This window comes from Trachypithecus francoisi, unplaced genomic scaffold (assembly GCF_009764315.1).
Source record: "Trachypithecus francoisi isolate TF-2019V2 unplaced genomic scaffold, Tfra_2.0 Lachesis_group0, whole genome shotgun sequence".
Classification (NCBI taxonomy): Eukaryota; Metazoa; Chordata; class Mammalia; order Primates; family Cercopithecidae; genus Trachypithecus; species Trachypithecus francoisi.
In genome coordinates this window covers 49,238,173-49,250,706 of record NW_022681453.1, presented here as the reverse complement: position 1 = coordinate 49,250,706, position 12,534 = coordinate 49,238,173, and positions in this window count along the sequence as shown.

Sequence of the window (12,534 nt, the reverse complement as noted above, 5' to 3'; positions counted from 1 at the left end):
CAGGCTGAAGGGGACTGGGGAGACAGGAGATAAGGGTGTGGATTCTCACGGCTTCCTGGTTCTTGATTTCCTGGTCTTGTTCCCACCTTTCTCATAAGCAGTCCCACTTTACAAACTGAGTTCTTGATTGTGTGCAGAGCATCAAATAAACAAAGGGTGGGAGCTGAAATAATCCAATCCCCAATGACCCATTTCTCTCTCTTAAAACACTGCAATATCAAATGAGAAAGGCCTTTAGTGATCATCTTCTTCAAATGTCTGGTTTTGCAGATAAGAAATATCAAACATCAAAGAAGAGAAATATTTTTAACTCAAAGTGATTATTTGCTTTCAATTAACATGCCGAGTTGGTTATATAGAGGGTAGCTGCTGGAAGTGCTATTAGAAAATATTTCTGACCACACAATCAGGTCCAACTATGAAGAGAGTTGATTAGTAATGTCTGCCCAGGGCAATGGACAGGGCATAGGTGGCCCACAAGCAGTCCTCTCCATAAGCCTTCAGCAGCAGCAGCAGCAGGAAAATCTAGTACTTGTAGTAGAAGCCATACATGGAAGGAAATGGCACCATAGACAAATTTTCTGACTTAATAGAAAGCTGATGCTTTGAAAGATGACGTGATATGCTCAAAGTAACTTGAATGGCAAGCAATAGAATATGGATTAGAATATGGATTCTAATTCAAGTCAGCCTGCTCCCAAAATCCATGCTCTTGACCATTATGCTATAGGATCCTCCTTGGCAACTGTCCCTTTTACATTAGCCCTTGATGCCACCCACCTTGCTCAGCTCTCACAGCTCTCCTAAAACAGCCTCAAGACTCATCTACTTTTGATTTCACTAGCCAGTGCTGCTTGCTTCACACACAAAGACCTGATGTCCCAAACCAATCTTCTTTCAGGTCGAAAGTTTGTCATTTTCTGAACCTTTACCACAGAAACTCTTTTACATGTCATCTGGTTCCAGCCCTTCCTCCCAACCTGCTTGATTTATTCACATGTGGAAGAATGACTCACAAGTTGCACGAAGACAAACCCAGCTGTGTACCAGAGATAATTATTTCAGAGTAATTAAAATGAGCTACAGGCTGCCAAACTAAACACCAGAACGTGATTCTGCACTTTCTCTCTTATCTGTCTAGTTCGTTTTCTTCTGTCAAAGGGACTGCTTGCTAGGATGGGGGCTCCCCAGCCCTAATACATTAATCATCACTGTTCAACTGGCTTATTAAGAGATCATCTCTGCACAGAAGACTTCCTAAAGCTCGAAAAACCTATAGTCTGAAATCAGAGGGCTCCAAGGTGACCACTTATGCCATCTGCTGTTGGTGAGCTCCCCCACCATCTGTCCCAATCTGACACCAGAGTGTCACAGGACAGTAGGAACAGTGGGAGAAAAGGAAGAAAGCAGCTGGGAGAAAAGGCAGTAAGCAGCTGGGACAAAAAGGAGGAGCTGGATCTGAATGCAGCTGCCCCTCCACCCTAAACCATTGCACTGATGCTCTATAGCATGGGTTTTAGTGCCCCCATATAATGACCTCGAGTTCCACTCTGTCTTTAGGTTCCCTCAAGCAGAGCTGAGATGGAGATGTTTGTGCGAGTGATTTATTGAGGAACTGCTCTCAGGGAAACCCACAGGGATGTGAGAAAGATGGGTTAGGACAGGGGAGCAGCAAGGCAAAAATGTGCCTCCAGAAAGCTCTCAGCCTGGTGCCATGAGGGCTCAGAAGCGCAGTTTGTATCGCAGAGCTGGAACCACCAAGTAGCAAGGGAACCGAGTTACTGTACTCTTCCAGGGTCAGGAAGCAGTGAGGATTCACACTCTCATTTCCTGTCTCTCCAGTCCCCTCCAGCCTAACTCTCTTACCATGTCCCTAGACTAATACACTAGCCACCATATAGTCCTAGATAGTCCCATTCTGAGAATCAGTCACTGCTATACTCTTCAGTCATTACCAAGGGCCACCTCTGTGTTTGGGGGGCAGAAGGAGGAATATCTCCTGGCCTGGCACTCCCATGAACCAAGAACCACCCTTGGGAAAGAAAGGTAGGTATGAGTTACTAGCAGGCAACACCCACAGCAGCTGGGAGAGGGGAATGCCAATAAGGTAACAAGGAACTGAGTGGGACACTAACAGTGCCTGCTAAACTCTCTTAAATTGTTTTACTTTGTTTAGACAAAGAACACTGAATTTGCAAAGGATCTCATGTCAGGGGTCCCGAACCTGGGGTCTATGGCCCCAAAATATCGATGCTTGACCTCGGCGATTATGGGATCCCACTAACATGGTTTGCAAAACGTGCACAAACAACATTGACACGGGACAAGGGACACAGGTCTCATTTGATTCTCTGTAAAGTAGATGACCCTCTTGGATTCAGAAATTTCCCTCTAAATTTCCTCACAGCAAGGGCAGCTACTATCAACCTCCTCCATACAACTTTCCCTGATTCTTCCTAGTAAAAGCGAATTGCTCCTTTTTTTTTTTTTACCTGGAGTGTACCTCAGAGGCATATCTGAGGGCATGGGCAGTAGACAAGGTACTACCTTACACATTCCAAAAGTAGCAACTTTTTAAATTTGAAGATGGTGATGACAATGATTAAAGCTAAAGTTTATTAAGTACTTGCTATGGGCCAGTTGTCATTCCAAATGTCTGTATGTAGCATCTCATTTAATTTTCAAGCAGGAATGGTTATCCTCGGAAGAAGGAATGGTTATCGCATTCTCTCATACAAGAAAACTGAGACATTATATAACTTGCTCAACTTCCAAAAGTTCGGAAGTAGTAGAATCAGAATTCGAGCTCAGGCAGCCTGACTCCAGAGCAGCAAGAATGTTAGAGGAAGCCATGTAAAAATGAGCAGCCAAAGCATCAGGGCTCAGATTCAGAGCAGGAAAGAAGACACACAGAGGACTGGGAGCCTTTTAATGCTCCTGTTTCCCCATGACCGATGGCACAGGCTGTGCCCTCAGGACACAAGTACTAAACTGCTTGTAAGTGAATAAATTAAATAGTTTAATGAGATAAGTTGAGTAGAAAAGTGCCTAGCTCAGTTCCTAGCACCCAGTAGATGCTCAGTAAGTGGTTAGTTTACCTTCTATTAAAAAAAAGAAAGCTATTTTTATCCCTCTCCCCCCAGATACTTCACAGTGTCTCAAAAAACTATGTTAGGTACAAAACTACTGAATTGAATTAAATGGGTGTCAGAAAGAGGAAGACTGCAAAATTCAAATTAGATAGTGGGACAGTATTGAGGAAAGAAAGAAGAAATGAGAGAAAAAAGGAGAGAAGGGAAAGGAGAAGCCAAACTTCTACTGCGAGAGAGGTACACCCAGCATATCCAAGTCAGCAGGATGCCACTGACACACATCTGCAATTTGATTTAAAAGAGCCCAGTGTAGCTTGCATCTGTAATTAGATTTTCCTGTGTATGACCACATCGGAAAGGGAAAATGCTCACCTGAATTGGAAAGACACTGAATGAGAATGCATATTCATCTTGCCCCTCTCCAAGCCCATACTCCCACTCCCTGTTTTTTCCAGACACTTCTCTCCATAGCGTTTTATCACGCCTTCCTTTAATCCGTTAACACCACAGCGCCACCTACCGTCTCTGGATGCACATAGGTGAGGTAGGCCTGGGCTTGGACCTGAGGGAGATTTTAACGTGCTAGAGGCCCATTCATCAGTGCCGTGACAAGCCAGGCTAAAACTAAATTGCCACTCAGCATTTCCAGTTGCAGACTCTCTGCCCTCCCCTTCTCGATGCCAGGCTCTTTCTCTCCGCTAAAGCATTTTCTCACCAGAGTAAATGGGTAATTCAAAGAAAAGGAAAGTCTCCCAGGAAATTCGACGTGGTGCTAGACTAGTTACGGATTTTCTTATGCTATGACTAGGAGGATTTGTGGCTACAAGGAAAAATGCTCAATAGAGCTAATCATTCCGGCAAGTGGGAAGTGACCGGGTAGGCTATATGCACGTCAGGCTGCCAACTGTTGAAAGATTTCACTCAGCTTCACTTAGCTTCAAGCCCTAAAACTGTACCAACCATTACAAAATGAGTTTTCTGAATGCATGGTATTTGCTGAGAAGGCTAAACTGCTCTTCAGTTACCCCAGCTGGGTTCAGTGTCTTCTCAGGGAGCTGCCCACAGGCACCTGCAAAGTACATATCAAGCACCACGACTGACAGTACCACCAGCCAGTCACACAAATGGCATTGTGCCTGAGATTTCCCCACTTCTCAGCCCAAGTCCACCTTCTCTATTCTGCTGTGCAATGCTGAAACTGTTTCCCAAGCACCCTCATTAATTGACCTCCAGTTAGACTCTGTAGTGGGAGATACAGGAGGAAATAGGAAGAAGAGAAAGTGACTTTCTCGTGTTTTCAGCTCATCCTGGCCTTCAGCCATCCTGACCCACAGATAGCTCCTGTGTCTCAGTATTCAGGGCATCTGCCCCATTTGTCCCACCCTGTGGCCCCTGAGCCAGCCAAGCACCAAACATATGCCAAGCTCCCAGAGACTGGCCACCAGCCCTACGTATGTCAGCATGCTTCTCTGCCCCACTCAGCACCCAGATTTCTGTAACATCATGTTGTCCCAAGGGTGGTAACTGCTCCCTCAGTGACTCCTGTGCCGCTTCAGTGTCTACCTTTTAGCTTTTCAGCCTTCCAACACCATGTAACCAACTCCCTTGATTGTTTCCCTTCAGCTTGAGATTTCTGGACTGGTTTTGATGTCTTGACTTTATACAGTAGATACTGTGCACAGACAGTCAAGAGTATAAACAGTGAAATATTTTTGAGAGATCAAGAACTGGTTTATGAGTCTTATCTGCTTTTTTTTTCTCTTCAGGATGCCTGTTAAGAGCAGGCAGCTAGAGGCTGGGCACAGTGGCTCACCCCTGTAATCTCAGCACTTTGGGATGCCAAGGTGGGCAGATCAACTGAGGTCAGGAGTTCGAGACCAGCCTGACCAACATGGAGAAACCCCATCTCTATAAAAAATACAAAATTAGCCAGGCGTGGTGGTGTATGCCTGTAATCCCAGCTACTTGGGAGGCTGAGGCAGGAGAATTGCTTGAACCCGGGAGGTGGAGGCTGCAGTGAGCCAACATCACACCATTACAGTCCAGCCTGGGCAACAGGAGCAAAATCCATCTCAAAAAAAAAGAGCAGGCAGCTGGGGGCCAGACAGATGGGTGGGGAGATGTGTTTAAACCCTGACTATGCCACTTACTATTTGTAGAACCTTAGGCAAGTTACATGATCACCTTGGCCTCAGTTTTCTCATCTGTAAGATGGGGATAGTCATGACACCCAACACAAGGAGTATAAGGAAAATTCCAGGTTCTGGGTTTATTCAGAAAACTACTACCCTGAACAGTCCGCAAATCCTTGAGTTGATAACAGAGATTAAATTCCAGTGGAGAGAAGTCTCATACAGGAGAACTACAATGGGCAAGGCAGGGACCTGACAATAATAGCTACATTTTGTCACTGCCTAGTATATACTAAATGCTTTATATGCACTGACTCTCTTAAAGGGAACAACTAACGTGCAAGATGGGTAGTGCTGTCTCTAATAAACAGATGAGCTCGAAATGTAAAAAACACACACACACCTCAAATCACACCAGTAAGGAGTTGGCTAATCCCTAGCCCTAGTCTGGCTAAGTAGTTCCAGAACCCATGCTCTTAACCATGAAGCTGCCTAGTAGAAGAATTGGTAAGGTCACAAGCTAAGAGAGTAAGGAGAATGGAGCAAGGAGGGATGCATGGAAGCCGTGCAGGAAACAAAAATAGCAAACAGGGAACGTACTTAGTACATTTCTTTTTTGTATACCTCAGGACAGAGGTTACTGCATGAAGGCATCATGTGAGACCAGGTTGCAGGGATGTCCTGGCAAATATCAAATCGCTTAACTATTACAGGCTCAAAGGCTTTGAACCCCTAAGGTCTTCTCAGAATTTTGAGCTTTGAAGAATTCCAATATTAAGGAAGCCCACTGGGAAAACTGGCTCCCATGAGACTCTCCCCACCAGGCACTCAGTATCCAGTTCCACAAAGACCACCAATAACTGACTCCAGCAGTGAAAGCAGGTACTGGGTCTTACGCACAGAGAACATAGCAGTGTGGTGCCATATGTATGTGAAAGTATGTTGTAATAAGCCCAAACAAATCACTGGGTTTAGTGCACGCATGCTAGAAATAAGCTTTTCATCTACAAGAAAATCATTGATCATCGCTAATAAAGTAAGTAAACACTTCCTGTATCATAATCAACTCTGCCAAAGCTCTGCCAGTGGAGCCCATCAGCAGCTTCGTAATGAGAATGAAAAGTTATAGTGGCCTCCAACAATAGAGCAGCTGAGAAAAGGCCCCACCAGATGGGCGGTGCCAGAAATCCTGGCACAGTGAAATAGGGAAATGGAGGGAGGGTTCATGAGACAGTCTAAAAACATCTTGGTTGTCTGCCGCATTTGCTGGAAGGGACTGTTTTACAAAATGCTCACCGCAAAAATCACTGTGAAAGAAAACTCCCACTCCTACCCACCCACCCACTTAGTGGAAAGAGCTTCTAGGGCCTGGTGGTGAACAAAGCCACAAGAAAGATCACAAAGGCGGAAGATGATCCCCGAACTGAGAACACCAGAAAGGATTTTTATGTGATAGCAGTCGACATTCCTAACCCTAACCAATGCACATGTCCGAGGCAGAGACATTCCCAACTTTAATTCTTCTGTGCAGAAAGTAGCAAAAGAGACACCAAGGAAACAGCAGGGTGGGTCCCAGGGCCTCCTTCTGGAGCTTCCTTTGGGTTATGTTGGGTCATCAGAGGTGACCACAGCTTGGCAATAGCACAAGTGAGAGCTTCTGAGTGAGAGAGCACCAGATGCTTTCAATCAAATAACTTGCCACTTTCAAAGCACGCTGAGGAGGAACACGTCTCACCCGACCCGTCAGTCACTCCCTTTTATTAATAACAGAGGGTTTGTGTTTTGATTCCTCTCTCTGGAGGATCAGAATGAACACCCACAAGATTTGGTAGCATTTCAAGTTTGGCAACATCTCAATAGCAGGTTACAAATACTAAAAAAGAAAAAGTACTCTAATTGACCAGCAGCAAGAATGTAGGAATAAGAAAGAAACTATTATTCCCATGACATTTTATCAGTCCACCCAAGCACCAGAACAACCTATCCCAATGTGTAATACACTACTTATCAGTGATGGTACCCAGCGGGGATGGTGGTATAAAATATTGAGTATTTTTTGCAGTTTGAATAAGAAGTATTTATTTTTGTCACTACCTCATTGTAAGTCTATTTTATTTAGTTTTTTAATGTTTTCTTAAACAGGGTCTTGCTTTGCCACCCAGGCTGAAGTTCAGTGGTACAATCACAGCTCACTGCAGCCTCGACTTCCTGGGCTCAAATGATCCCCCTGCCTCAGCCTCCCTGGTAGCTAGGAGTATAGATGCACACCACCACGCCTGGCCTTTTCTTTTTTTTGGTGGCAGGGGGATGGTGGAGGTGGGCATTGAGACACGGTCTTCCTTGTTGCCCAGGCTGGTCTGAAACTCTTGGCCTCAAGCGGTCCTCCTGCCTTGGCCTTCCAAAGTGTTGGGATTATAGGCATGAGCTACCATACCCACTGTAAACCTATTTTAAAGACGATGCTGGCTGCTGGAATAAATGAGCTTGAAAGTATCTGTGGCTTGAATTCAACTGATATTCATATCTTGCTCACAGAAAAGTCTATAGAGGACATTCCTGGTCTGTGGCCTGCTTTCATCCACCTGGTAAGTTAGGAAAACAGGCTACTTCCAACTGTGGCTCTGCCATCCCTGATGGTCTTGGAGCTGGCTCCAAGCTGGCAAAAAGAATACAAGCATGTACAACGTACACAAACTGCTTACAGTTCTAGGCCTGGAAATGACACCTCACTTCCACTCACCACTCACACTTCAGTAGTGAGATCCAGTCTTTGCATCACATCTAGACAGAACAAATAGAACAAGGAAATGAGGTCTCTAAATGAGTAACTCCCAGCAACAATTCTGTATCATGGAAGGACAGACACAAGTATCAGGAGATGACTACCTGCCTCTGCCATACTCCGTGGACTTGCATTTCCATGTCTACGAACATAGAATAAATTTACTTTTAAATGAAATGTAAGAAATGAGTCAATTTAGAGAAAAATATATATGTATAAATACTAGTACATATGGTGTGTGATTGACCCCAATTTTCAGAGTGAATGAAATTTAGAAAACTCAAAACTGTTACACACATGAACCCCCTTCCTGCTGTTAATAGAGGTGGCATATTTTCCCTTCAAGTCTTCCACTTCCTTGGAAAACCTGTTTTAAATAGTTGAGAACAGCAGTTCAGGAAAGTTTTCAGAACAGTAATTAGCCACTAGAGCTTATCAGCAACAGGTAAGCTGAGTCTCTCTCTAAAGTAGAATTTCCTTAGCTATTCAGGCTGATGAAAAAACATCATTGGCACAGATAATCTTCAACCAACCATATCAAGTCCAGACCCTGGGCACTCAAAGTGGTTGTTTTTTTTTTTTTTTTTTTTTTTTTGGAGATGGAGTCTCTCTGTCACCCAGGCTGGAGGGCAGTGGCACGATCTCAGCTCACTACAACCTCCACCTCCTGGGTTCAAGTCATTTTCCTGCTTCAGCCTCCTCAGTAGCTACGATGAGAGGTATGCACCACCACGCCCAGCTTATTTTTGTATTTTTAGTAGAGAAGGGCTTCATGTTGGCCAGGCTGGTCTCGAACTCCTGATCTCATCATCCACCCACCTCAGCCTCCCAAAGTGCTGGGATTACAGGTGTGAGCCACCGTGCCTGGGCAAGAAAGGTTTTATATTACAGTTGTTTTATTATTTTTACAAACATTTATCTAGTAAGAACTTATTATTAGTTTCCTGTTTATCGAGTACATATGCCTCCATCATCTTTGTTAAAGTGCCTGCATGTCATACTTTTTTCCTCTGAAAATTTGCAATTTCCTTCAGGGCTATTTCTTTTGTGTGTCTCCTCAATGTCTTGCCCAAAAATTGCATTTTCCCAAACAACTCTATTTACTGAGTGTATTTGTCAATTTTTGCTGCAATGTAGCTGTGTAATAAAAATACCCTAAATTCAGTGGCTCATAACAACCAGCATCCATTTCTCAATCCTGAGTCTGCAGGTAGGTTGTAACTCTACTGCACTTCACTAGAATAACATTAAGCTTGGCTTCAAGCTGCAGATTGCATTCTGATCAGTTCCACAAGCCACTGTACTCTCCTTCAACCAGTTACCTAAAACATATTCTTGTAATGCAGGAGGCCAAACTAAACCATACAAGATTGTTTAAAGCTCTGTTTACTGTCATTCCTTCTCATATTCTATTAACGAAAGCAAGTCACGTGGTCAAGTTAAACATTAACGCAGTGCTAGTCCACGGAGGCACCAAAGACAATTGGCAAAGAGTGCAGATATATCATTCTTTTCCTGGGAAGGAGTAAAGAGTTGGAAAAAAATAATACAATCTGCTTCCCACAGACATTTTTATTTCCAAAACATCCTGAGAAAATCACACACACAAGCAGCCAACTCAACTAAGGAGGAATGAGATGAGAAGAAATGAAGATCTTTAAGACTTTGCTATAAAACCAACCTGTGACCTCACTTGGAAACAAACCAGATCATTTTTTAACTTTTCATCAAGTATCTCCACTTGCATTTCTTAAAGCAGTTAATGTTAGATCATCTCAGAACTGATGGTAGCAGAAAAGCTCATTCATCCCAATGTACTCACGTTTCACTGGTAAGGTCTAGTCACACAGGTACATTGAAAAGTGAGGCCAGAAGACAGTTCCCTTTGATGATGAGGATTCTGAGGCCATGTCTGTGTTCATCAGGAAAGCTTTCCACAATGTATTTATGATGTCTGAGTTTCCAAGGGGCAATGGCAGCATATGAATACGAGTCAATTTAAAGGAAAAAAAAAACATTAATAATAGCACAGGGAGTTTGTGACTATGGCCATAATCTTAGGAGTAACTAAAATTTGGAAAACTCTAGATCAGAAATGCCTAAAATACTGAGCCTAACTCTTACCAAAGCAATAGATTTTACACATACAAAATTCTGAGACCTCATTAACTCACGTTGTTAACTCTCAGGAATTTAACCTAAGAATATAATGCCTGAAGAAGATGCTTTATAGCAGACATAAATTGCAGCTGAGCAAGAAGTTATGAGCTCAAACTGCATTAATAGAACTATAGAAGTAATATTAACATAGCCAATAGTCTCATTAAGGAAGGCACATCTGGAAAATTAAGTTCAATTTGGAAGCATCATTTTAAAATTACACAAGTGACTCAATTACAGAAACCCAGAGACTCAGAATTCTATTACTCTAAAAAATCTTTTAATTCTACTTTTCTGTCCTTATTCACTTTTGTATATAACAGTTACATAAATATAATCAACAATATAATCATGATCTTTTCCAGCTTATTTATCTGACATCTCACACTTTTTCCCATGTTGCTACATTTTTCCATATTATAATTTTAACATTTGCATAACCCATTGTCATTATTTGATACACCATAATACCACCTCCCTATGTTAAATTATTTAAATCAGTTCCCATTTATTTATATTATGAAATTGTTGTCACTTTACTGAAATTGAGACCTAGTTTTCTTCTAACCTACAGATCTAATAATATCCAAAAGTCAGATTTCTAGCCGGGCATGGTGGCACATGCCTGTAATCCCAACACTTTGGGAGGCTGAGATAGTCAGAGCATCTAAGGCCAGGAGTATCGCTTGACCTTGGGAGGGAGAGGTTGCAGTAAACCAAGATCACACCACTGCACTCCAGCCTGACAGAGTGAGATTCCATCTCAAAAAGAAAGAAAAAAAAAGTAGATTTCTATGCAGAAGACAGGAATATTTGCCCTTTTCCTTAGAGGTCAAGATCAAATAGATAAATTGTTAAGTCTGTTGTATTGGCATTCAAGTGTATCATTATAGTCAAAGCATGTCTTTAGACAAGCAAAGACCAATTCTGAAATGAAATCTATAGTGAAATCACGTATATACACATATATATGCATAGATACATACACATATATATATCTGAACCTTTGACACTATCTTCCATTAGAAATAATATCATTTGGTCAAAAGGAAGATGGTACTTTATTATTATTATTATTATTATACTTTAAGTTCTGGGACAAGTGCAGAATGTGGTTCGTTACATAGGTATACACATGCCATGCTGGTTTGCTGCACCCATCGACCCGTCATCTGCATTCGGTATTTCTCCCAATACTATTCTTCCCCTAACCCTCAAACACCTGATAGGCCTTGGTGTGTGATGTTCCCCTCCCTGTGTCCTTGTGTTCTCATTGCTCAACTCCTACTTATGAGTGAGAACATGTGGTGTTTGGTTTTCTGTTCTTTTGTTAGTTTGCTGAGAATAATAGTTTCCACCTTCATCCATGTCCCTTCAAAGGACATGAACTCATCCTTTTTATGGCTGCATAGTATTCCATGGTGTATATGTGCCACATTTTCTTTATCCAGTCTATCATTATGGGCATTTGGGTTGGTTCCAAGTCTTTGCTATTGTGAACAGTACAGCAATAAACATACATGTACATATGTCTTTATAGCAGAATGATTTATAATCCTTTGGATATATAGCCAGGAATGGGATTACTAAGTCAAATGATATTTCTGGCTCTAGATCCTTGAGGAATTGCCACACTGTCTTCCACAATGGTTGAACTAATTTACACTCCCACCAACAATGTAAAAGCTTTCCTATTTCTCTATATCCTCTCCAGCATCTGTTGTTTCCTGACTTTTTAATAATCACCATTCTAACTGGCGTGAGATGGTATCTCATTGTGGTTTTGATTTGCATTTATCTAATGACCTGTGATGATGAGCTTTTATTCATAGGTTTGTTGGCCACATAAATGCCTTCTATGGAGAAGTATCTGTTCATATCCTTTGCCCACTTTTTGATGGGATTTTTTTTTCTTGTGAATTTGTTTAACTTCTTTGTAGATTCTGGATATTAGTCCTTTGTCAGATGGGTAGATTGCAAAAATTTTCTCCCATTCTGTAGGTTGCCTGCTCACTATGATGATAGTTTCTTTTGCTGTGCAGAATTTCTTTAGCCTAATTAGACCCCATTTGTCAATACTGGCTTTTGTTGCCATTGCTTTTGGTGTTTTAGTCGTGAAGTCTTTGCCCATGCTTATGTCCTGAATGGTATTGCCTAGGTTTTCTTCTAGGGTTTTAATGGTTTTAGATCTTGTGTTTAAGACTTTAACCCATCTTGAGTTAATTTTTGTATAAGGTGTAAGGAAGGGGTCCAGTTTCAAGTTTCTGCATATAGCTAGCCACTTTTCCCAACACCATTTATTAAATAGGGAATCCTTTCCCCATTGCTTGTTTTTGTCAGGCTTGTCAAAGGTCAGATGGTTGTAGAT